The sequence below is a fragment of the Carettochelys insculpta genome, chromosome 29 (assembly GCF_033958435.1).
Source record: "Carettochelys insculpta isolate YL-2023 chromosome 29, ASM3395843v1, whole genome shotgun sequence".
NCBI lineage: Eukaryota > Metazoa > Chordata > Testudines > Carettochelyidae > Carettochelys > Carettochelys insculpta.
In genome coordinates this window covers 7613788-7637740 of record NC_134165.1, presented here as the reverse complement: position 1 = coordinate 7637740, position 23953 = coordinate 7613788, and the positions used below count along the sequence as shown (strand labels likewise).

Below are 23953 nucleotides of genomic sequence, written 5' to 3'. Positions count from 1 at the left end.
GGAGATGACAGACCTGCCAACTGCCAAGTACCCAGAGGACGCCTGCCTTCCTGAAGTGGAGGTAGGAAGCAGCCCAAAGAACATTCCACCAGAACCCATGGTAGTGTGTTGCAGTCTGGATCCGCACTGCCCAGATCCTGGTGACAGCTGTTAGGGCCCCAGGCTGGGGTGCAGTGGAGTGGGTGGGCCTGAGCCCCCTCCATCCCCCACCCCTGGAGAAACAGCTCCTTGCCTCTCCCAACTCACGCCTCTGCTGGTATGACTACTGCCTTGCCCTGTGCTAGGGCAAACCTCTGAACTACGGCTGGGCTATTGAACTGCATTTGTTTGCTGCCCTGCCCTGAACCAGGGCCTGGCCAACCTATACTGCTAACTGCCCACCCTGAACCAGGGCCTGGGCTCTCTAATGGTGTTTGGTCACCACCTACGCTCCTTGAACTGCTGCCTGTGTTTGGTGTTTGCCAGGACCTAGAACTGTGACTGGGCTGCAAGCCAGCCCTGCCCAGGTCCTGGGTGCATACATTACCTGCCTGCAACCCTGTTAAAGGAGACTAGATTCCAGGGAGACTGCTCTCTGCCCAAAGGACCCAGACCCAGACTTGGAAGAGGCACAGAGGCCTGCTTCACCCAGAGGGGCGCACTCCACTGGCCGATTGCCTCTACAAGTACACACAAGGACAAACCTCTCCTTTTTCTTTGAGGAATGTCCCTGTGGGTGCACCACTTTAGGTGACTATGCAGCAGTGTTTTGATTAGTTGAGGGGCTTCAGGGGATCATGGCTACATCATAGCCGGTACTGATTGTCCAAATCATGCATCCGAAGCAAAGTGTCTCTGTATTGCCTAATGCTCTTTGACATTATGAGGTGAAGCCCATGTTGCTGCTTTGCCTATACCTATGATTGGGAAGTTGGATAAGGAAGGCTGTTGATGCAGCTGCAGCCCTGGCAGACTGAGACTGCATGGAGTCCAGAAGAACATGACTGGAAATGTATCAAAGTCTTATACAGACCAAGATCCATTCTGAGATTCTGTCTAGAAATCAGCTGACCCTGAGATTGCTCTGTGAACCATACAGAGTCTGGGTGTTTTGTGCTCTATCTAGATAGATAGTCAAAGCTTGTCTAACATCCAAGGTGTGTGGTATGGCTTCTTTGTTATTCAAATGAGGCACTGGATGGAATACAGGTAAGTATATACAGGTTCACTGCAATGAAAGGAAGTAAGTATTTTGGGTAAAAACTTAGGATGGGGCATAATACAACCTTATCTACATGGAAAATGGTGTGTGGGGGATCCATATTCAGGCTGCTACTTCACCTACTATTTCTGGCAGATATAATAGCCACTAGGCAGGACACCTTTGCAGAAAGTTGCAACGACAAGGTGGTTGGTAGCAGCTCAAATGGTTTCTCTGTAAGTGCTGAGAGAACTAGGGTAAGATCCCATGATACTGAGGAGGAGGCATTTTATAGGTGAATATAAATTATGCACCCCTTTAAGGAACTTTTTAGTGGTTGGATGTGTGACTAGCATGCCATCCATCTATCTCAAAATGAAAGGTTGTTGTGGCTGCTAAGTGGACCTTTACAGAACTCAGTGAAAATCCCTCAGCTTTTTAGTGTATGAAGATATTCAATCTAGAACATGCGGGATAGATGTGTTACTGGGGGAGATATGCCTATCTCTACACCATATGACAAAGCATTCCCAATTCTGACAGTACACTTCCCTTGTGGACTGTCTTCTAGAACTAAGGAGGATATGCTGCAATGTCACGGAACAAGAGCTTAAGAGGTGTTAGCCAGACATGAGCAATACTTGGAGTTGGAGAACACGGGTGCTGGAGCAGCACACACACTCAAGCACACACAGTGTCCTGTAGTTGTTACTAATAGTTGTTCCCCCTAACTTCACTGATCAGGTGAATTAGATAGGGGAGGTTTGGAGCCAGGCTTCTGCTGATCCGGATCAGTGCTTGGATGTTGACAAGAGCCAGGTTGCCCCTGAAAGATACCCTAGATTTATCACACGCACAGACAATATATGTGAGTCAGCCCCTGCATACGCATTTAGTTACCTATGGTGCTTTCTTCTGGGTGTTGTCTTGGAGGGTAGTCAATTAAGTAAAAAGGGAGATATCCATCACCAAAGACTTAATACAAAGTCCTATGCATTTTCAAAAAAAAACATTTAGCACAAAGTACATACACATACACGTACGTACATATATGCACAGTAAGGTCTCAGAGTACACGACACCGCTCTTACATATCTGACCCCGATCCCTACAGTAAACCCTGTACTGCGATTTCCACTTGTGCTTAACTTGCTGCCCCAGTCCTGACTCAACCCCCCTCAGCTCCACATGGCCCCCACTCAGATGCCCCAGTTCCACTCATCTGTGCATAGATCCTATTCACCCACCACCCCTCAGGCAGGCTCTGGCTCAACCTCCTTCACCCCAGTTCAAACCCCCTGCTGGCTCACCACCCATGCCCAGCTCTGGCTTACCACCACTCATACCTGGCTCCAGCTCACCCCCACCCTGGTTTAAACAGCCCATGCGCAGCTCTGGTGCAACGCCCCTGCCAGCTCACCACCCACGCATGGCTCTGGCTCGACCCCGAGGGCCCAGCTCACCACTTATGCACAACTCTGGCTCAACGCCACCCCTCACCCCCCATGCAGCCCTAACACACCACAGGCTTAGTCCCCCCCCCCCCCCCAAGGCCCCAACACACCCGCAGGCTTAACCCTCCCCAGCTGCCACCCACAGCCCAGGACTAACCTTTCTGCTGCCTCCCTGGCTGCAGAATGTGTGTTCTACAGAGGAAAAAGCCAGACCCCCACTTACGCAAAATACGGGTTTGCGTGAAGGCATGTGGAACAAAACCCTCAGGCACTCTGAGACCTTACTGTATATACAAAGTTTCTATATAAAAGGACTTGATGCAAAGTTTATGGAAATGAAGGTTATATGGGGAAAGACTTAATACAGAGATTATATGGAAATGGTCTGTGCTCATATAAAACTGATTTAATACAGAAATGTATGATTAATACAGACATGCCTACAGACATGGCTCAGTTTCTGAAACTGGTCTTTTGGGTCTTTCAGGCCCATGCTGTGATTGAACTGATGACAGCTCCTACGGCAGGAGCAACAGCCATTGCAGGCCATGGGGAAAAAGTGGCTCCATGCTCCCAGAAGAGGTGAGAGCAAGGCCAGACATGCTTAGCGCTGCCAGGATGGCAGCAATAACCACCCCCTCACCTCCCCAGCTGTGAGGAGCAGTGCTAAGGGGCCTGGAGCAACAGCCCCCTTTCCCACTCACCCCCCGTTATCAGGCCTGAGCTCCTACAAAACCAAGAGACTGTATGGCATCTAGGACCAGTTTCTTAACATTCATGTCATGGGAAAATATGAGTAAATTCCTGGAACTTGCTGTAATTCAAGAAGTTGCACTTGACTAGTAATACTGGAAGACTAGACTTCAATTCTGTCACAATCTGAGGAAAATATCTTGTGTCCCAAAAGATCCAAATATTTGTACTCCTTAGCAGGTGTAGATCAAGGGTACTTGCCTCATTCAGCTGCTACCTGGACAACTAGATTGTTTGGAAGAGGGTCCAAAAGAAACACTTGCTCCTTAGGGAAAGCATAAGGCTTTTCAGCCCCTCTATGGGAATGTTGCAGAGGTGTGCAATAATTAGGGTTGCCAGGTATGCAGTACTGAACCAGACAGTCCAGTATTTGGGCCCTCTGTCCGATTTAAAAAAAAAACAAAAAAAAAACAAAGAATACTGGACATGTTAATGTCTGGTATTTTTGGGGAAGACATCTGGCAATCTACGACTGATGGATGGCTGGGGAGGGGCTTCCCCGTGGCGGGCAGGGTGCTGTGTGATCCCTAGCCGCTCAGACCTGATAGCCGATGCTCCATCTGTTAACACTGCCACAGCTAAGTGGGCAGGCAGAAGGTGGAGGGCAGCAAGCTGCTCTGCCCAGCTGGGCTCACATACAGCTGGCTGACGCTATGCTCCACAGAGTGGGGCTGGTGCCCCCCCACTACCATGAGCTTTCTGCTCATCTCCTTGCTGCTGCACAGCCTCCACAGTGAGCTGGGTGGGGAAGCTGGTCCGCTTCCACAGCGGGAAGGAGCCGGTGAGCCCCTTGCACTGGGCTTGACTGGTAGGATTGGGATGGGGGCGTGGGTGAGTAAGGTTTGGGGCCCTGGCCAGCCTCACTCCAGAGTACGGACTGCACCACCGCCCCCCCCCCCCCCGCCCCACACACAGGTGTGGGCCTGCAGGGCCCCCTTGATGACACAAAGGAGGGGTACAACAAGAATCCGATTTCCTCCCCTCCCCCCGGCTGCTTCTCCCAGGACAAATGGCTCCTTGAAACACCACTGGGTTGGAAGGTTATAAATAACCTGTTTTCAGTTCTATAACCTCCATCCCGTTGGCTGTCTGCAAAGCGTTTGGGCAGCGAGCTCTACCCTCTATTCCAAGAGCCCCCTTCACCAGCCAGGGGGCAGCTCCCAGAGATTGGGGGAGCACAAAAGGGGGCTCTCCCCCTTGCCAGGAGGTGTTTTTAATGTTTGGGTTGCCCATGTTGGAAGTGGCTCTTTATAAAGGAGCTGAATTTGTTTCAAATGCAATAGCTGGTGTCCAGCTGGAGAGACAGCCCCAAGTTTCTGGATCAGGGATGTCAGAGCACAAGGAAATAAGAAGAGCTCACAAAGTCCATGCTCATGTCTCATCACATTACAGTCCTTGGTTCCCCTCAGTTTAGGCCAAACACATGAAAGTGCCAGTTCATTTTACGTGTGTTTCGGAAAACAAGGAATGCCATCACATTTGGGGACAGGCTGTTCAATTAGTTTAAGTGGTGTCTGGGTGCTGGACAGGGTGGCCCATTTTACTAGCAATACAAATGGGAAAATAATCCAGGAACTATGCATAATTACTACAGCCAAAAATAAAAATGAAAGATATTAGTCTCAATTTAAACAGAGCAGTTAATCAGCCTAAAGGTGCTATTTATTTTTCTTTTAAGTTTTGATTCTTTTATATTCCAAAACATTTCCTGTTTATCATTTATTTGATAGTTTCCAAAAATCACTGGGAAACAACAGCCACATGTGCCTTGTTACTCAATATCTCCATATTTTCAAGCAAGCATGGTTGAGGTGTGTTGTTTACAGCTAAGACTGGAACGAAATGTGCACAGGTTTCCATATATACTGTTGCATTTTGCAGTTTCTTAAAAATAATCTGTGTCCAGGTGCAACAGAAATTGTAAGGCTAATACAGGAAGTTTCAGAGAGATAGCTGAGTTAGTCTGTATCTTCAGGAACAACAAGAAGTCCTGTGACACCTTATAGACTAAGATATTTTGGAGCATAAGCTTTTGTGGGCAAAGACCTGCTTCAGCAGATGCATGTTATCAGAATACACCTGATTAACCATAATCTTAGAGAAGGATACACTTCCGAGTTTTGCCAACAAAACTGATGGAACGTCCACACACAAAATGTGGTTTGTTGACAGTTTGTCAATAAAACTCAGCACTTTTGCCAGCACCATTAGGCTTCATGGCTGTGAGGCATAATGCTGGTGTCAACAGATTCTGTCAATAAATAAGCTGTGTGGACACTCTGGGGAGACCTTCTCTGGACAGACAGACATGCACAACAATGGGCAGCCTAGTCTGCTGTGATTCCATGTGCCTGTTTTGTCAAGAGCAGCCAGGCAGCCTGGCTCCTCTGTTAACAAGAGTGGATCACTCTTCTGATTGGCTTGTGTGTGTGGCTGCACTGTCAATAGGGTTGGCAAGTGTCAGGTATTGAACTGAACAGTCTCTATCCAGTTTAAAAAAAAAAAAAAAAAAAAAATCAAAGAATACCAGACACGTAAGTGTCCAGTATTTTTAATGAACGACATCTGGCAACCCTAGCAATAATGTCCTGGCAGACTCAAGAAGTATCCTCATTAAATCTCCACACAGCAGTTTCTGAAATCTCTGAGATGCATTACCTTATGGGTACTCCAATATAGGTGTTCAGAAGCCCCCGCACTTGTAATCTGAGATTTATGGTAGCAGCGCCTGGTTGGGTCCTACATACACGGTGCCCATCTTGCTCTGCTTCAGGTGGTTACCTGGCACTGTGCAACCAAACCCTGTGCTTTCCCCAATCCCTCTATGCAGGAATAGATGTGAATAGCTATGGGGACGTACAAAAGGATTTTGTTGTCTGTATAAAAGGCAATTGCCATGCATATATTCAAGGATGTAGTCTGGACTGTTAACTATCTTTGTGTAATAGGGTAGAGAAATCAGTAAGTGGAAAACCTGGTTGAGGTGAAACGATGTGTGTGGTCTGAGGAAAACCTTGGATCAACCATGCTCTCCCACCAACCTGGCAGATACAAGGGACACTAGAAGTGCTATCTTCAAGGAAAGGTACAGCAGGAACCATGTCACCATGGGCACCAATGGAGTGTTGGTGAGGATGTGAAGAACTAGGCTGAGGTCCTATGATGGGTTAGGATTTTAAACCTTTTGAGTAGGTGGGTAAACACGGATAATCTGCCTTCCTGGTGAAATATTGTGATGGCAAAAAAGCATGCTCTTACTGAACCCATGAAAAGTACCGATTATTTTGTTTCCAGCAAGTAGTCTAATATGGTGGTAATGGGGCTGAAATTGCTGCCACCTGTTTATATTAACACTTGGACTATCTCCATTTATGCATGTATGTAAGGCAGTAGTTTTACAAATGTTTAACAATGTACTGAAGCTGTTTGCCGTTTGGAAGAGCACCTTTTCTTGGCTAACTCCTGAATCAGGGTCCTCGTACAGCTGTTTTTTGCCAGCTTCTGGGCTGACTGTTCGGCTTTTTTTGGAGATCTATAGCGAGGGGGAGCGCATACCTTAGGCTCAGAAACCACGCAGAAAAACTTCTTCGTGAGGAGGATTAAGTTTAAAATCCTCACCTTCCTGATGAGGGCTTTTGGTTGTGGCAGTGCAACCAATTCCACAGCGTACTTGTCTTGCAAACAGAAAGCATACAGAGCACCTGGCCGAAACTGTTACTGAAAGTTTGCACCCTGGGGAACTCTGCATGCCCCTTTGAGGCATGGAGGAAGCAGGAGAGAGAACAACTCTACAATAATGGCTGAATGGAAACCACAGTCATATAAGAATTATTTTGAGAGAATAAAGAAATCCTGGGAATAAAAATATAAAGCTAATAATTTAATAAACTAAAAATAGTGGAAAACCTATGCTACTCAGAGTAAACTGAGAAGCAATGCTAGCTGCTTCAATTCGACCCAAAAAAAAAAAAAAAAAAAAAAAAAAATCAACTCACAGTGCCAGGTAAACACCTTCCTAGATGCATTTTTCACCCATCATGCCAGGATCAAAAGCAACTTATTAAGCACTTTAACAATCATGAATAAGATTTACTGGACCCATAAAATTGTTTTGTCTAGTAAAATGGATTATTATACACAGTTCATTAGAACAAGTTTCTTCCTTGGGAGTGGAATTTCTTTTGCACCAACGTGGAAAAATCATACAAAAGACAAATGAATTACTACTACACCAAGACAGCTTTAAAACTATTTTGAAAACTGAAGATAAAATCTTACAGTTTTTTGGGAAACACTGCTGTGACAGAATATGCTATACCTAAGGGATAGTGGAAAAGGCAGCATGACCACCAAAAGAAGCCAGGAAACTTCAAAACAGGGAAAACAAGGATTAATGAACACATTCAAAATCAAGTAACGTGCCCTATTTTTTAAGCAACACAGCCTGGAGCAACTGCTGAAACAGGAAGAAGGCTGCTAATATTGCTGGGAATGGAAAGAGAATCTTATGTGATGGGCCTCCAGGGAAGTTTGTGCAACGCCAGCATGCAAAAATTAGTTTCTACAATAAGCTTTTCTTAGATTTGTTCACATGGTGAGTATAACTACAGAAAGACTTGCTCCAAGGATGAGATTATGTTTCTTTCATATTTATTCATGGTGGGATTACAGCCAGCCTGGAGAGAACTTCACTATTTACTATTCAGACAAAAGAGCTAAACTGTTCAAGTAAGTAATGGGCAACCTACCCTAGTGAGTGTGCTAAATGAGTGGCCCTCCACCTTAGTGGGCTGCAAGACTGTTGAAACCAAGACAGTCTCTCTGGGATAAGGTAGTTTTTCTTAACTGCACTTGTGTACCTAGAATTTGTGGGGTTTGCCAACTGAACCGTAGCATCACTTTGATTTAATATATATTATTAACTCAATCTCACAGAAGTGGAAGGGACCTTCAGAAGTCATAAGTCCAGTCCCTGCACTCAAAGCAGAATTGATCACCATACCTAAACAGATTTTTTTTAATGTATTTGCCCCAGATCCCTAAATGGCTCCCTCAAGGATTGAGCTCACAACCCTCTGTTTAACATGTCAATACTCAGATTACTGAGCTATCCCTCCCCCTGAGAGGGCATGTGGCTTTCACAGCCTATGTTGTGTGTAATCTGCATGCACTTCACTCCATACTGCTTTTGCTTTGCACACGTAATCTCACAACCCTGCATTTTGGCAACAGTAAACAAGTTGTCTTGCAGGCTACACATAAAACTCCAATGAGTCACAAGCTACCCCGATGACTGGAAAAAGCAAATGTATTGCCCACCTTTTAAAAAAAAAGGAGGGACAATCCAGAGAACCGGTTAGCCTTACCTTACCTCAGTACCTGGGAAAATAATGGACCGGATCCTCAAGGAATCCATGTTACAGTATTTGGAAGAGGGGAAAGTGATCAAAAGTAGCCAACATGGATTCACCAAGAGCAAGTTGTGCCTGACCAATCTGATTAGCTTCTTTGATGAGGTAAAAGGCTCTGTGGACATGGGGAAAAAAAAAATCAGTGGGCGTGTTATACCTTGACTTCAGCAAAGCTTTTGATACAATCTCCCACAACATTCTTGCCTATAAGTTAAGGAAGTATGGATTGGATACATGGACTCTAAGATGGACAGAAGGCTGTCATGATGGTCAGGCCCAATGGGTAGTGGTTCAATGGCTCAGTAGCTGGGTGGCGGTTGGTTTCAAGTGGAGTACCCCAAGGCTTGGTTCTGGAGCTGATGTTGTTCAATGTCTTTATTAATGACATGGATAAGGGACTGGATCGCACCCTCAGCAAATTTGAGGATAACACCAAGCTAGCGGGGAGTGATCTGGATAAACTGGAGGATTAAGCCAAAAGCAATCTGATGCGGTTCAACAAGGAGAAGTGTAGAGTCCTGCACTTGGGACGGAAGAATACCAAGCATGGTTATAGCCTAAGGACCGACTCACTAAACAGCAGTATAGTGGAAAGGGACCTAGAAATTACGGTGGACAAGAGGCTGGACACGAGTAACCAATGTGCCCTTGTAGCCAAAAAGGCCAATGGCATATTAGGCTGCATTAGGAGGAGCATTTCAAGCAGATCTAGAGAAGTTGTTCCCCTCTGTCTGGCACTGGTGTGGCCACATCTGAAGTACTGCATCCAGTTCTGAGCCCCCCAGTATAGAAAAGATGTGGATGTGCTGGAGAAGAGTCAGCAGAGGGCAACAAAAATGATTAAGGGGCTAGAGCACATGACCTATGAGGAGAGGCTGAGGAATTCGGGCTTATTTAGTTTGCAGAAGAGAAGAGTGAGGGGTAATTTGATAGCAGTCTTCAACTTCATGAAAGGGGGTTCTAAAGGGGATGGAGAGAAACTATTCTCAGTGGTGATGGACGGCAGAACAAGGAGTAATGGTATGAAGTTACAGAAGGAGAGGAGTAAGCTGAATATTAGAAAAAAAACACCTTACCAGGTAAGTGAAGACGCACTGGAATGTGTTGCCTAGAAAAGTGGTGGAATCTCCATCCCTAGAGGTTTTTAAGTCCCAGCTTCATATAGTCATGGCTGGGATGACTTAGTTGAGGTTGATCCTGCTTGAAGTAGGGGGCTGGACTCGATGACCTCGAGGTCCCTTCCAGCCCTATGATTCTATGATCACTGGTTTAAGCTATGTCTGCAACCTGCTAAAGATGTATTAGTCTCTCCTTTCAGAGGGGAAAAAGAGATGAGAACAGAAGCCAAACAGCTTAGATAGGCTTCCCAACCCACACTACAAACCAAAAAGACTTTGGATTTTGCTTCTATTTTTCCAGCCTGCCATATTCTTGAGGTACCGTTGCTCTGAGCACAGAAAACAAAGTGGCTACAATGCATTTGACTGAACAGTAGAGGGTGCTGATAGGCTACAATGAAAAAAAACTATGAAAGGAACACATTCCTCTACCTTAGACTTGGGCCATACATACTACTAGTAGTAGCAGCATCCTTCAGTCTACGTAGACTATGGATCACGCCCTTTGTAGTTCCGTTTGGCATCCTCATTTGCAGCGTCGGCTGTGACTGTGAAGACCCACACGAGAGTGACAGCCCTTGCTGCATCTGTTGCATATGTAATGAGTGTCTGGCAGGTCCTTGCTGTGGGCTCTTTTCTCCTTTGCTAGCTGTCTGATCCTCAACTCGCCCTTCTAAAGGCCCTTCTATAGTTCCTGCCTCCATCTGCTGCGATCGTCTGCCAGCTCCTCCCAGCTGTCTGGCTTGATATCTACTTCCCTGAGGTCCCTCTTGCAAACATCTTTGTGGCGCAGCTGGGGGCATCCGGGAGGTCTTTTGCCAGAGGCTAGCTTGCCATACAGGATGTCTTTTGGGATCTTTCCATCGTTCATCCTGTGGACGTGGCCAAGCCAGCAGAGCCGCCGCTGCCTGAGGAGGGTGTGCATAGTTGGGATTCCAGCTTGCTCAAGGACGGTAGTGTTGGACACTCTGTCCTTCCATGATATTCCAAGGATGCGCCTGAGGCGGCGCAAGTGGAAGACGTTCAACTTCTTTTCCTGGCGGGCATACAAGGTCCAAGTCTCGCTGCCGTAAAGGAGGGTGATGAGGATACAGGCTCTGTAAACTTGCATTTTGGTGTGAGTGTACAGCTTGTTGTTATTCCACACTCTCTCGCTGAGGCTGGACAGAGTTGTGGCTGCTTTACTGATCCTCCTATTTAGCTCAGTCTCCAAGGACAGGGTGTCAGTGATGGTGGACCCGAGGTAAACAAACTCGTGGACGACCTCTAACGTATAGTTGTCAATGCTGATTGATGGAGAATCAGCAATGTCCTGAGCAAGTACATTTGTCTTCTTTAGGCTGATGGAGAGCCCAAAGGCCATACATAACAAAGGTAACAGAGAAGTGGTCTGAAGAAGGGGGTCTGTCCCACGAAAGCTCACCTAATAAAGTATTTTGCTAGTCTTCAAAGTGCTACTTGACTACTTTTTGTTTTGATATAACAAAGGGAGTTAGGCAGGATAAAAGCAGAGATGGTTATGGAACAAATGAGAAAATGGGGGTTCAAAGTGTTTCATCCTTGGCAGCATGACAAGAGAGAGTCATATGAATTAGGAGGGGACACTGAGGAGCTAAACCATGGGTGTCCAACCTTTTGGCTTGCCTGGGCCATATTGAGTGAAGAGTTGTCGTCTTGGGCCGCATATAAAATACAGTTAATGTATATAAATCACATAATAATGTTAAAAGTTTACAATCTTGTGGAGCTGCATTACTAGCTGTACAGGGCCGCATGCGGCCCGCGGGTTGGACACGCCTGAGCTAAACAGAGAATTCAAGGGAAGGAGGCGACATGGTCAGAATGAGAACAACAAGTCGTCCTATGGCACCTTATAGGCTAACAGATATTTTGGAGCATAAGCTTTCGTGGGCAAAGACTGATGAAGCAGGTCTTTGCCCACGAAAGCTTATGCTCCAAAATATCTGTTAGCCTATAAGGTGCCATAGGACTTCTTGTTGTTCTCGAAGATACAGACTAACACAGCTACCTCTCTGATAATGGTCAGAATGATGGACCAAGGCAATCTCAGGAGCTCAAGGAAGCCAGAGAAGTGGGAGAAAACAGGAATATGAATAAGAGCATGGACAGGAAGGTCTTCGAAATGATGTGAACAAAGAAGAAGATAACTACTACTTGGATGATTCGGGTAAAATAGAACCCCACAGATTATGGGCCTATGACAAGGGAGCGCACTGATGAGAGTGACAAAAGGGCAGAGGGAGGGGGAGCAGATGCAGGCCATGTTAAAATTTAAGCTCACAATAAGTGTGAATTCTCAGGAATCAGAAATTAAAATCTAGCAAAACAAGAAGTGCAAGCATGACAACTGGAAGAGAGAGCTATAGAACAGTCATAGAATCATAGGGCTGGAAGGGACCTCAGGAGGTCATCGAGTCCAGCCCCCTGCCTAAAGCAGAATCAACTCTAACTAAACTGGCCCAACCAGGACTTTGTCAAGCTGGGATTTAAAACCTCTAGGGATGGACATTCCACCACCTCTCTTGGTAACACATTTCAGTACTTCATCACTCTCCTGGGGAAACAGTTTTTCCTCATATCCCCGTAACTTGAGACCATTGCTCTTTGTTCTGCCATCAGTCACTACTGAGAACACTCTCTCTGCATCCTCTTTAGAGCTCTCCCTTCAGGAAGCTGAATGCTACTACCAAATTGCCACTCACTCTTTTCTTCAAACTAAATAAGCCCAGATTCCTCAGCCTCTCCTCGTAAGTCATGAGCTCCAGCCCCTTAATCATTTTTGTTGCCCTCTGCTGGACCTGCTCCAATGCATTCACATCCTTTCTATGCTGGGGGGCCCAAATCTGGACACAATACTCCAGATGTGGCATCACCAGTGCCAAATAAAGGGGAATAACTTCTCTATATGTGCTGAAAATGCTCCTAATGCACCCCAATACGCCATTAGCTTTATTGGCTACAAGGGCACACTGTTGACTCACACCTAGCCTCTCACCCACTGTAATTCACAAGTCTTTCTGCTGCACTGCTACGTAGCCAGACGGGTGCCAGCCTGTAACAATGCTTGGGATTTTTCCATCCCATGTGCAGAACTCTGCATTTATCCTTGCTGAACACCAGGTTACTTTTGGCCCAATCTTCCAATTTATCTAGATCACTCTGGATCCTATCCCTACCCTGCAACATTTCTACCTCTCCCCCTAGCTTAGGGTCCATCCACAAATTTGCTGAGGGTCCAATCGATCACCTCATCCAGGTTATTAATAAAGATCTTGTCAACTATAAATGCCAAGTTTAATGGTGCTGCTAAAAGGTTCTTCCAAATTAACATGACATGATGGTAAAGTTTCCATAGGAAGAATGGGTAGAAACTAGGAAGATATTTAACTGCTTCTGTGTTGTGCACACTAGTTATCCTAGGTAGCTCTGAAATGGGGTCAAATACCAAGCTAAACCAAGAGATGGAACAGGAACAGACAGATTTGCAACTCAGCATAAAAGCTGTAGTGGATGCAGAATGAGTGGATGACCTAACCCAGCGATAGGGTACAGACAGAATATAGGAAAGGACAAAGTCAAAACAGAAATACCACCCCCCCCCCGAGCCCCAACCCCCCAAAAAACCAACTACTCAGAGGAAGCTTCACCAGCACATGTTGTATGCATGTAACAACAGGTAAAGAGAGAGCATCAGGAGATGACAGCACTGTGAAAGCCAAAGGCGAAGACAGATGTCAAGCAGCTGGGCAAGCTCTGAGCTGCATTTCTTAGACAAACAGAACAAAGCATTTAAGACGCTAGGAGTAGGATGTACAGCAACAACTTCAATTTTAGAGTAATATCCTAGTCAGATGTTTCAAGATGGTTCCATTAACAGCGTGAATCTGGAAAAACAAGTGATATCAAAAAGGATTTATGAGTAAGGCATTCTCCAGGAAAAAAAAGGTGTTGCTCCTGGGTAGAACACATGCAAATGTAATATTTTGAAAATACGACACACGTATTAGCCTGCATTCTGAATAAGCTGCCTCCAGGTGCTCACTTATGTGTCACAGCACAAAAAAAGCTTTTCCCATTACTTTATTTGGGCTGTTTGCAATTAACATACCCTACAGATTTTCGTTAATGAGCTAATTTAAAGTACCTTGTGTCTTAAAAAATTCAAAGTAAGAGGTTATTTGGGCAGAAAACAGATCCTTATTTTCAGATGGATGTTGAGGTCTGCCAGAAGCATGGGACTGGGACTTTTGTGAACATAAATGCAGTAGGTTCTCCCCTGTGCCAATACCCATAAAACCTGAATATTTTACAGGTGTTCAGCACATAACCTTACAGCAAAAATGATGCATGTCAGAAATAGTCATGCCTAGTTTATTTTCATATATTCTTTCAAATTTAACCAAATTCCACTGAAAAGCTGTTCCAGTGGTACACTCTTGCCAGAGGGTCTAGATGTAAATCCAGGGAAACAGAAGGAACACCAACAAGCCCTTTGCCTGCTGAGGGGGATGTGTGGCAGGGGAGAGGGAGAGAAGAATGGAAGGGTAAAATTTTCAAAAGTGTGAGAGTGACTTAGGCACCATTTTCAAAGTGATTTAAGAACATTGAGGCAGGCCACTTAAGTGCTCTGACAATTTTATCCAAAGTAAAATGTCATGTTCAAGATGATGTTGGAATGTACAGTAAAAACAGATTTACTTAGCAGTATTAATTTCACATCCCTGGTTTATGTGAACCACCAAGATTATAAAACATTAGCAGCTACCCAGATGTTTCTAGAAAGGAAAGTAAATGTAAGTGAAACTAATAATCCTCACTCTAATCAGTAAACACAGCAGTAGCCTCAGGAAACAGGAAGTTATTGACTTCTGGTTTCAAATCCAGTTTCTCCTCCACTTAAGTCTTTGTTCCTCTCATCTGTCCCTACAATAAGGGCACATGATTAACAACATGACTCACCTGAAAGTGCTGACTCACAGCCTGCAAAGGGAATCCAGTTCTGCACACTGGAGAATGGCCAAGTTAATAGGTCATTTTATAATGAGTAAAATCCAACATCATTTGAGATAATGCAGATTCCCCATTATTAGGCTTCCACCACAATTCTGTTTTAAATTAGGTTACTTTGCACCATTCATAATTTTACATGAATTTTGAAATTTGCAACACTCCTCTCTCTCTCTCTCTCCCCCCTCCTCCCCCATTAGAACATTAAAAGGATCATGGAGCTATTCAGGAAGGGCCATAACCAGCAAGCAAACAGCAGCCCAGGTACAAAGCTAGGGATGGAAGGGTGTGAAAAGGTGAAGAAAAACACAGTAGAGCAGAACTCGCAGCAGGCATGATTTTGCAACTCTCTTACTTCTATCTGCTCCTGGCAGGATGCTGCCTTCAGAACAAGATGCCTGGTCAGCATCCATCACTCTCTGGCTGCCAGGTTCAGAAGGAAGTACTCCCAAGAACCAGCAATGCAGAACTAAGAGTGACAATATGGAATGTCCACTGCAGGACCATACGCTATCGTTCTTTTCATAAACTCTTTTCCCAACTTTGTACCCTGGGCACCCATCCTACTCACACCACCCTAATTACAGAAGTATAGCTGCACCAAACAAACAGTCTATAACTACAAAAAATAGCAAGCGTGTTTGTACCTCCTGGAGGAGAAGCTGCTTGTGAGAGAAGTCCCTGAAGATGGGCAGGCAAAGGGGGCCGGAAGGAATGGGAAGGGAAGTCACAGCCCACAGCGATGATGCTTTCTGGGACACTAGAATTGTCCCACCTCCAGTCACACAGACCCTGTACTGTTAAGCAGGTTGAAAGGCTCGGGGAAGGAGAGCAGTCAGCAGAAGCTGAGGGAAAAACTCACCCCATATAGTTGGGACCCTCCTTTCGGATGATGTTGCAGTATCCTCTTGCATTGAGTATGCCTCTCTGGGGGAGGGAACACCAGTCAGTAGGAAAAGGCACGTGTTAGTAATGGGAGATTCAACCATTAGAAACAGATATCTAGGTCTGTGATGATTGGAAAAACCATATGGTGACTTGCCTGCCTGGTGTGAAGGTTGTGGATCTCTCGAGGCATCTAGATAGACGTGTGTGTCATGCTGGAGAGGAGCCAGTGGTTGTGGTACATTCTGGTACCAATGACGTAGGGAAGGATAGGAAAGACATCCTGGAGGCCAAACTTAGGTTGCTACGAAACAGACTGAAATTCAAGACCTCTATGGTGGCCTTCTCAGAAACGTTTCCCATTCCATGTGCAGGGTCACACAGGTAGCCAGAATTTCAGAGTCTCAATGGATAGATGAGACAATGGTAAAGAAGCAGTCTGTGGTTTATTAGGAACTGGGAAAACTATTGGGATGTGGGAGCTTATACAGGAAGGATGGACTCCACTTAAACCAAAGTGGCGCCAGACTGCTGGTACTTACCATTAAAAAGGAATTAGAGCAGTTTTAAACTAAGAGATGGGGGAAAGCTGATTGGTGCAGAGGAACACGTAGATCGGACAGAAACTTCTCTCAGAGGAGAGTCTACTGATAGATTGTTCAGTCTGAAGGAGAAAATGGAAGAGGATAAAGTATGGGTCGGACCAGAAAAGAAACGACCACACAAAAAAGGATCTTAACGCGTCAGGAAGGGACAGACAAATAACTAGAGACAAAAAAGTTTTTAAAGTGCTTATACACAAATGCTAGAAGACTAAATAATATGATGGGTGAATTAGAGTGCCTTGTATTAGACAAAGATGTTCATATAATAGGGATCTCAGAAACCTGGTGGAATGAGGACAATCAACGGGACACAAACATACTGCGGTACAAGATGTATCAGAAGGACGGAACAGGTCGTGCGAGTGGGAGAGTAACACTATATGTGAAAAAATGTAAACTCAAATGAAGTCTGAAATGAATCAAAATATTCCATAGAATCGCTATGGACAGAAATTCCATGCTCAAATAAGATTATAGCAATAAGGATATATTATAGACTACCTGACCAGGGCAGCGGTAAGGACTATGAAACGCTAAGGCAGACTAGAGAAATGAAAGGAAATTTGTCTTCACAAAGCACACAGTCAAAATGTGGAACTCCTTACCAGAGAAGGCTAGGACTATAATAGGAGTTAAAAAGAACTAGGCAAATTCATGGAGGTTAGGTCAATTAATGGCTGTTAGCCAGAATAGGTAAGGAATGTTTGTCAGAGGCTGAAGATGGATGGCAGGAGAGAGATCTTTACCTGTTGGGTTCACCTTCTGGGGCACCTGGTATTGGCCACTGTTGGCAGACAAGACACTGGGCTAAATGGACCTTTAGTCTGACCCAGTATGGCTGTTCTTATGACTGTCCTGAGGACCCACTGGTCTGATGTAACAGCAGACCAGGCCAGGAGGGATGGGCAGAATCCATCGAGAGAAGGATCCAGCAGTACACGTACTTTGGTCTCGGCGCACCATCAAAAGTAGTGCTTGGCTATTGAAAAAGGTTTGGACTGGCCGTGGCTGGCCCCAGACTACAGATGGGAAGGCTTGCAACAAATGTAGGGGGGCTTGTGTTGGTAGAAATACAATCACCCATGGGGCTGAAACTGCTTGCACTGTGGTTGTGGCTTGAATGGCTTCCGTTACATAGAAGGGGTGTGAATGCCCCAGGACTTCACAGTGCTACAGGAGTCCGTAAGACTATGAAGACGGAAGTCAGTTTGCTCTGCAAACAACCCCATGCAACCAAACAGGAGGTTGTCAATCATTTGCTGGACCTCTGCTGGGAGGCCAAGAGAGCTGCAGCCAATCCATCAGGTACATGGTGATGGCTGAAGCCCTAGCCTGGGCCGCTGTATCTCTTACATCCAGTGACACCTGCAGACAGGTAGCAAACACTACTATACCCTCCTGCAGTAAAGCAGGCAACTCCTTCCACAAGTCCTCCAGCAGCAAGTTCTGAAACTTATGGCCCACAGGCCAAGAGTCATCATTGTACTGGCTCAGGCCAAACAGCTGGATAGCCACCAAGTAGTAAGCCCTCCACAGAGTAGACATTCCTCCTGAATAGGTCCAGACATCTAGGACCCTTGAACTTTGGGACTGGAGCCTGTTGACCCGACTATCCCTTTTCATAATGACATCCACCACCAAGGAGCAGAGTGCGCATAACGATATTCAAACCACTTCACTGTTGTGAAGTAGTAAGGTTATACCTCACAGGTGATGGGAGGAACAGACCCCAGCGTTTGCCAGACAGTGGAGGTGGCAGACACGATAGCTTTTTTAAAAGGGAGGGCTAAACGTGATGGCCCCTCTGAAGCAATAATGTCACATGTAGGGTAAGGAGACTCAGACGTCCTCTGAGGCTAACGGCCGCCCACCAAAAGGAGGTCATGGAGTGCTCAGGATGTCTATGGGTGGAGGCCCCGAGACAGACGAACCTACCACTGCCTCGTCCAGAGAGAAACTGGGGATGCCACCAATCCTGGCAAGACTGTCTTGGTGACTGAGACCAGCGAGACATGTGAGATTGGCACCAGGACAAGAAACAGTGCCAAGACAGAAACTGGCACTGTGGTGAGACACATCCTGGGGAGCCACACTGGCATTGAGAGCAGGACTGGCATCGAAACAGAGACTGTACAGGGAGTGGGACCCATGAGGAGGCGAAGTCTTGCACACTGCGGAAGGAAGACACTGAGAATCCAATCCAGGGAGTTCCTGGCAAATGGAGCTGGACCAGAGCAGAGAGCAAGACCTGTGGCTGGAGTAGGAACGATGCCAATGTGCATCCAAGCATGCCACTAGGCAGGGCCTAAGTGAGTGGATTCCAGAGCCCAAAACTGAACATCATTGAGAGAGAAGTGGGCCTAGCAAAACAGAATGACAAGTATCGCTGCGGGGGAGCCAGAATTGGAAATCGCCCAAAACAGCGACCTGGAGCACGAACAGGCAGGCATGGCGCAAAAGACTGAAGCAGCGAATCAGACTGACACTACCATGAACAACCAAGATGGGACTCTCACCGGCCAGGAGATTGTGCCTGAACAGGCACGACCAGGAGAGTAGGCTTATCCATGGAGAAATGAAGGGCAGAGGCCTCAGTCTGTGCTGGGAATCTCATCATCTAGGTAAAGAGAAGTTAATCACTTGTGTGGTAACGATGGTTCTTCGAGCTGTGTCCCCGTAGGTGCTCCACATCAGGTGTCAGGCTTGCCCCAGAGCAGCAGATTGGAGATTTTCAAGCCGTAGATCATCGGATTGCGCATGAGCGCACCGGGCCCTTTATGGGCTTTCGATCATGTGCACACTCAGGTCCGTGCCAATCCCTCGAAAAACCACCTCAAATGCACCTGAAAACATAAAACAGAACTCCAAAGAGGGGAGAAACAGGTGGGTAGTGGAGCACCAATGGGGATACATCTCGAAGAACCATTGTTATCACACAAGTCAGTAACTTCTCTTTCTTCTTGGAGTGGTCCCCGTGGGTGCTCCACATCAGGTGATTACACAGCAGTGACCCCCAAAAAGCATGGAGGTGGGTACCACAATTATGTGTAGCTTGCCCCAGGAGGGCTGCTGCTGGGAGGCATGTATCTTCTTCAATATACCGATGGATTGTGCAATGTTTAGCAAACATGTCATAGGATGATCACGTTGCTGCAATGCAAACGTTTTTCAAGGAAACTCCTCTGAAAAAGGCTATCGAAGCCGCCATTGCCCTGGTGGAGTGAGCTTTGGGAGGAGCTGATAAGGTGGTTTTATGTAATGAGTAGCACATCTTAATACAAGTTGTGATGATGTTTGAGATCCTTTGCGATGATAATCGTTTGCCATTTAATTTAGTTCTGTCTATATAAAAGGCTAATACCCTTCTCACATCAAACCCTATTTCCTTATGAGGCATGTGGTTTAGGATAGAAGGACAGTAAGATTATTGGTTCATTTATATGAAACTCCAAGAAGACCTTGGGAAGGAATGCAGGATGTAAACATAATACCACCACATCCTTGGAGAAGGTCGTATGTGGTGGTGTCACCATTACTGCAGCCAACTCACTAACCCTATAGGCCGATGTGATGGCCAGGAGGAATGCCGTTTTTAAGGTAAGTAAGTGAGGCAAAATGGTGGTTAGAGGTTTGAAAGGTGGCCTAGACAGCATGCCTGGCACCAGGTTCAGACTCCATGAGGCTGAAATTGGCTTTTGAGGAGGTATAAATTTGTGAGGCCTTTTAGGAACCATGTCATTATAGCATGAGTGAAAACAGTTAACCCTTCCACCATATGTCTGAAAGCAGATCTATCTGCCAGGTGGACCTTTAATGATGGTAGAAAGAGTCCTCCTTGTTTAAGGTCCAGTAGATAATCTAAAACTGTGCATACCGGAACTTCTAGAGGGTGTAGTTGCCTGGATGAGCACCAAGAGGGAAAACATTTCCATTGGTACACATAGGCCTTCCATGTAGCGGTTGGTCGGCTACATTTTAGAACCTCCTCAACCCATTCTGAGCATAAGGCCTCTGAGGCGCTGAGCCCAAGAATCAACCACGCCTTGAGGCGCAATGTTCGTGGTTGAGGGAGGGTTAGTGCTCCTCAATTCCATGTGAGGAGGTCCAGGACAATAGGGAGGGGGCGTAGAGGGCAACATAACATGCGTTATAACAGGGGGAACCAATGCTGACAGTCCCACGTAGGGGCTATGAGTATCAAGTTTGCCTTTTCTATCCTTGCCTTCTCCAAAACCTCGTGCATAAGTACTGGAGGGAGAAAGCCTAAAGCAAGGGTCCCTTCCACGGTATAAGAAGAGAGTCCCCTAGGGAGCCTGGACCAATACCTACCCTGGAGCAAAATTAAGGGCATTTCTTGTTGTTGCAGGTCACAAACAGGTCTATTTGAGGATATCCCCACCTGCTGAAGATATGGTGAAGTAGATGGGGATAGATCTCCCCTTTGTGATCAGGTGCAAAGTACCTGCTCAGCAGGTCTCCCGCCACCTTGCTGATGCCTGATAAGTATGAGACCCTCAGGCTTATGTTGTTTGCAATGCACCAATTCCATAGGCAAACAGCCTCTGCACACAGTGCGCAAGATCCGGCTCCGCCTTGTTGATGGCTATAGTACATCGTGGTAATGTTGCGAGTATTGACGCCGACTACTGTATATACCATAGGAGGTGCTTGCATGCATTGAACATTGCTCTTAATTCCAACATATTTACGTGCAGAGCCATCTCCCATTGCAACCACCATCATTGCACTGATTTGTCTCCCACGCGTGCTCCCCAACCTATGATGGAAGCATCTGTCGTAACAAAACGGCAGTCTGAAGTTGATGAAAGTAGGCCCCGGACAGTAAGTTTTTCGGGGTCCATCCACCCCCTCAAGAACTTTAATACCTCTGCGGCTGGCGACACCTTCTTGTGAGTGGTATGTTTCATTAGCATATATACTGTCGCCAGTCAATGCTGAAGGCAGCGAAAGTGCAGTCTGGCGCTTTGCACCACAGATGTGGTGGTGGCCATGTGTCCCACAAGTTGGAGGCACTTTACTACCTGCACTGTGAGGCTGTGTAATGAAACTGGTATCAATGATTGGATGGTGCAAAAATGAGGAATAGGTAAATACACCCTTGCCATGGTGGAACAGAAGCAAGCCCCTATGAACTCTATGTCCTGCATGGGCTCGACGGTCGATTTCTGGAAATTGATGATGAAGCCCAGAGACTGATGTCTTTATAGTAATGTCTATCATGAGAAGTACGTCCACACGAGTTGCCTTTTAAGAGGCATTCCTCCAAGTACAGGAAAATGAAGACATCTTGGTGGTGTAGGCAAGGCAATACTATCGAGAGTGTCTTCCTGAAAACTGTGGCTCTGACAACAGGCTGAAGGTTGTTCTGTGCCGAATGTGAAACTAAGAAAATGCCTGTGGACAGCATGAATGGTTATGTGGAACTATGCGTCTTGTAGGTTGAGGGCTGCAAACCAGTTCCCATTATCCAGTGCTGTAACTATAGAAGCAATGGTGACCATCTTGAAATGCTGTTTGTGATGGTAACAGTTGAGAGCCCGTTAAGTCCAATATTGGTCTCCACCCCTGCCTTCTCTGTGAGGAAATAACGGGAACAGAACCCTTTTCCCTTAAATTCGTTCGGAACTCTCTCCACAGCTCCTATGGATAGGAGGTGATTGACCTCACATTTTAACAAAGTCTCATAAGAGGGGTCCCTAAAGAGAGACTGGGGGGAGGGGTTGTTGATTGGTGGTAGGGTGCAGAATGGGATGATATACCCCTTAGAGATGATTACCAGCACCCATTTGTCTGTGGCAGTGTTCTTCCACTGCTGATAAAATGGTCAGGCGGCAGTGAAACAGGTGGTGAGATGGTTATTGACACTCAATGATGAGTGTGGTGTCCCAGTCCTCGACATGGTAGTCAAACCTGCTGCCTAGCTGTTTGCAGCACAGCAGGGTTGTGGCCTTGTTGGGCTCAGTGCCTGAATGGCCTTTGCTGTTGTTGACACCCTGGATTTTAGCCACACTGATATTATGGCCACTGAGGCTGGTAAGCGTGATGGCATTGATACAGGTAGCACCTCTTCCTCCTATATGGGGTGGGGGGTAATACATACTCAGTGTTCTCAGAGCAGTTCTCAAGTCTTTACGGTGCAGAACCATATCTGTGGATTCAGTGAATAACTGACTTATCAACGGGGAGGTCTTCCACCTTTGCTTGCAACTCCTTGGGAACACCGGATGTTTGTAGCAAATATACTCATCTCGTTACCACCGCAGTGGTGGTTGATTGTGCAGCTGTGTCTGCAACCTCAAGTACAATTTGGACTCCTGTACAGGAGGCAGCGTACCCTTCCTGTACTATTGATTTTAGAATGGGTTTCTTTTGGGTCACGAGATAGTCCATTTGGGATGTGAGTTTTGTATAGTTGTCACAGTTATGATTAAAAAGGTGTGCAGCATAGTTAGCTATTCACAACAACAAGGTGGAAGATGAGTACACTTTTCACCCAAATAGGTCAAGTCTCTTAGCCTCTTGGTTGGACACTTGGACTTATATTGGGGCATCTTTGATCTCTATTGGGAAGATTCTACCACACGGAAGTTTGGTTGGGGGGGGTGACTGAACAGAAATTCCACTCCCTTTGAGAGGCTGAAATACTTTTTGTCCACTCTTGTTGGTTGGTGGGATGGAGGCAGGAGTTTGCCAAATATTGGTAGCAGCCTCTGCAATAGTGTCATCCAACAGAATTGCTATCTTGGATGATGCTGGGGTTCTTGAGGAGGCTATGCTGCTTCTCCTGCACCTCCACAACCTGTATGTCCTGTGATTCAGCAAACCTCTTAGAAGTTCCTGGAATTGCCTAAGACTGTCCAGAGGGGCTTTATCAGCTGGGACAATTGCCTCATACGGGGATCATGAAGATGCATCATTTTGGTAGGCCTCTATTTGTTCTTCAACCACTTCTTGTAATTGCTCCCCTATGTGTTCTGCAGAGGCACTGATGGCTGGTTCCGAATGTTCTCTTGAACAAGAGAAATGGTGTCTCTGGAGAGGGAGATGAGGATTGTCTATGTAAGGGACATGACTCTGGAGAGCTCTCTCTGGATCTGGAAGAGTAACAGCCCTGCTGACATCCTTCTCGATGGTATGAGTGTGGATAATGGCAACAGCATGATCCCGGCAAGGAAGATCGGGATTGCCAATATTGCCTATAGGTGTGACGGAGAAATGAGTATGGTCAGTGAGACAGGAAAGGAGGTGGAAATACCCGACGAGAATATTCCCGTAGTTGGCGTGGTTGCTGAGAAGTAGGTGAGGGATGCCTGAGCCAAGGCGAAGGAGGTCTTAGGAAGGGAGAGGGAGGTCTAAGAAGAGGTGATGGAGGTGTCAAAGGCTGCTCTGGTAAGAATGGCTCTGAGGGAAGAGCGTGGAGATAAAGATGATGACACAATGAGCAAGTCTAGAGAAGAGCCGTGGTAGTGCATTTTGGAGTGTGCCTTCCTTGGTCCTT

General features: G+C 46.2%; 1 protein-coding gene across 10 annotated transcripts in view; it reads right to left on the bottom strand.

The window, feature by feature from the left end:
* Positions 1–23953, bottom strand: part of BRD4 (bromodomain containing 4) — a 170572-nt gene that overhangs the window by 93509 nt on the left and 53110 nt on the right. The window contains exon 3 of one of the 10 annotated variants that reach the window (XM_074980069.1): positions 8759–8913. The exons of the other annotated variants lie outside the window; for them this stretch is intronic. The gene's annotated coding sequence lies outside the window, so the exon portion shown is untranslated. The remainder of the gene's footprint in view (positions 1–8758; positions 8914–23953) is intronic. 10 annotated transcript variants of the gene reach the window in all.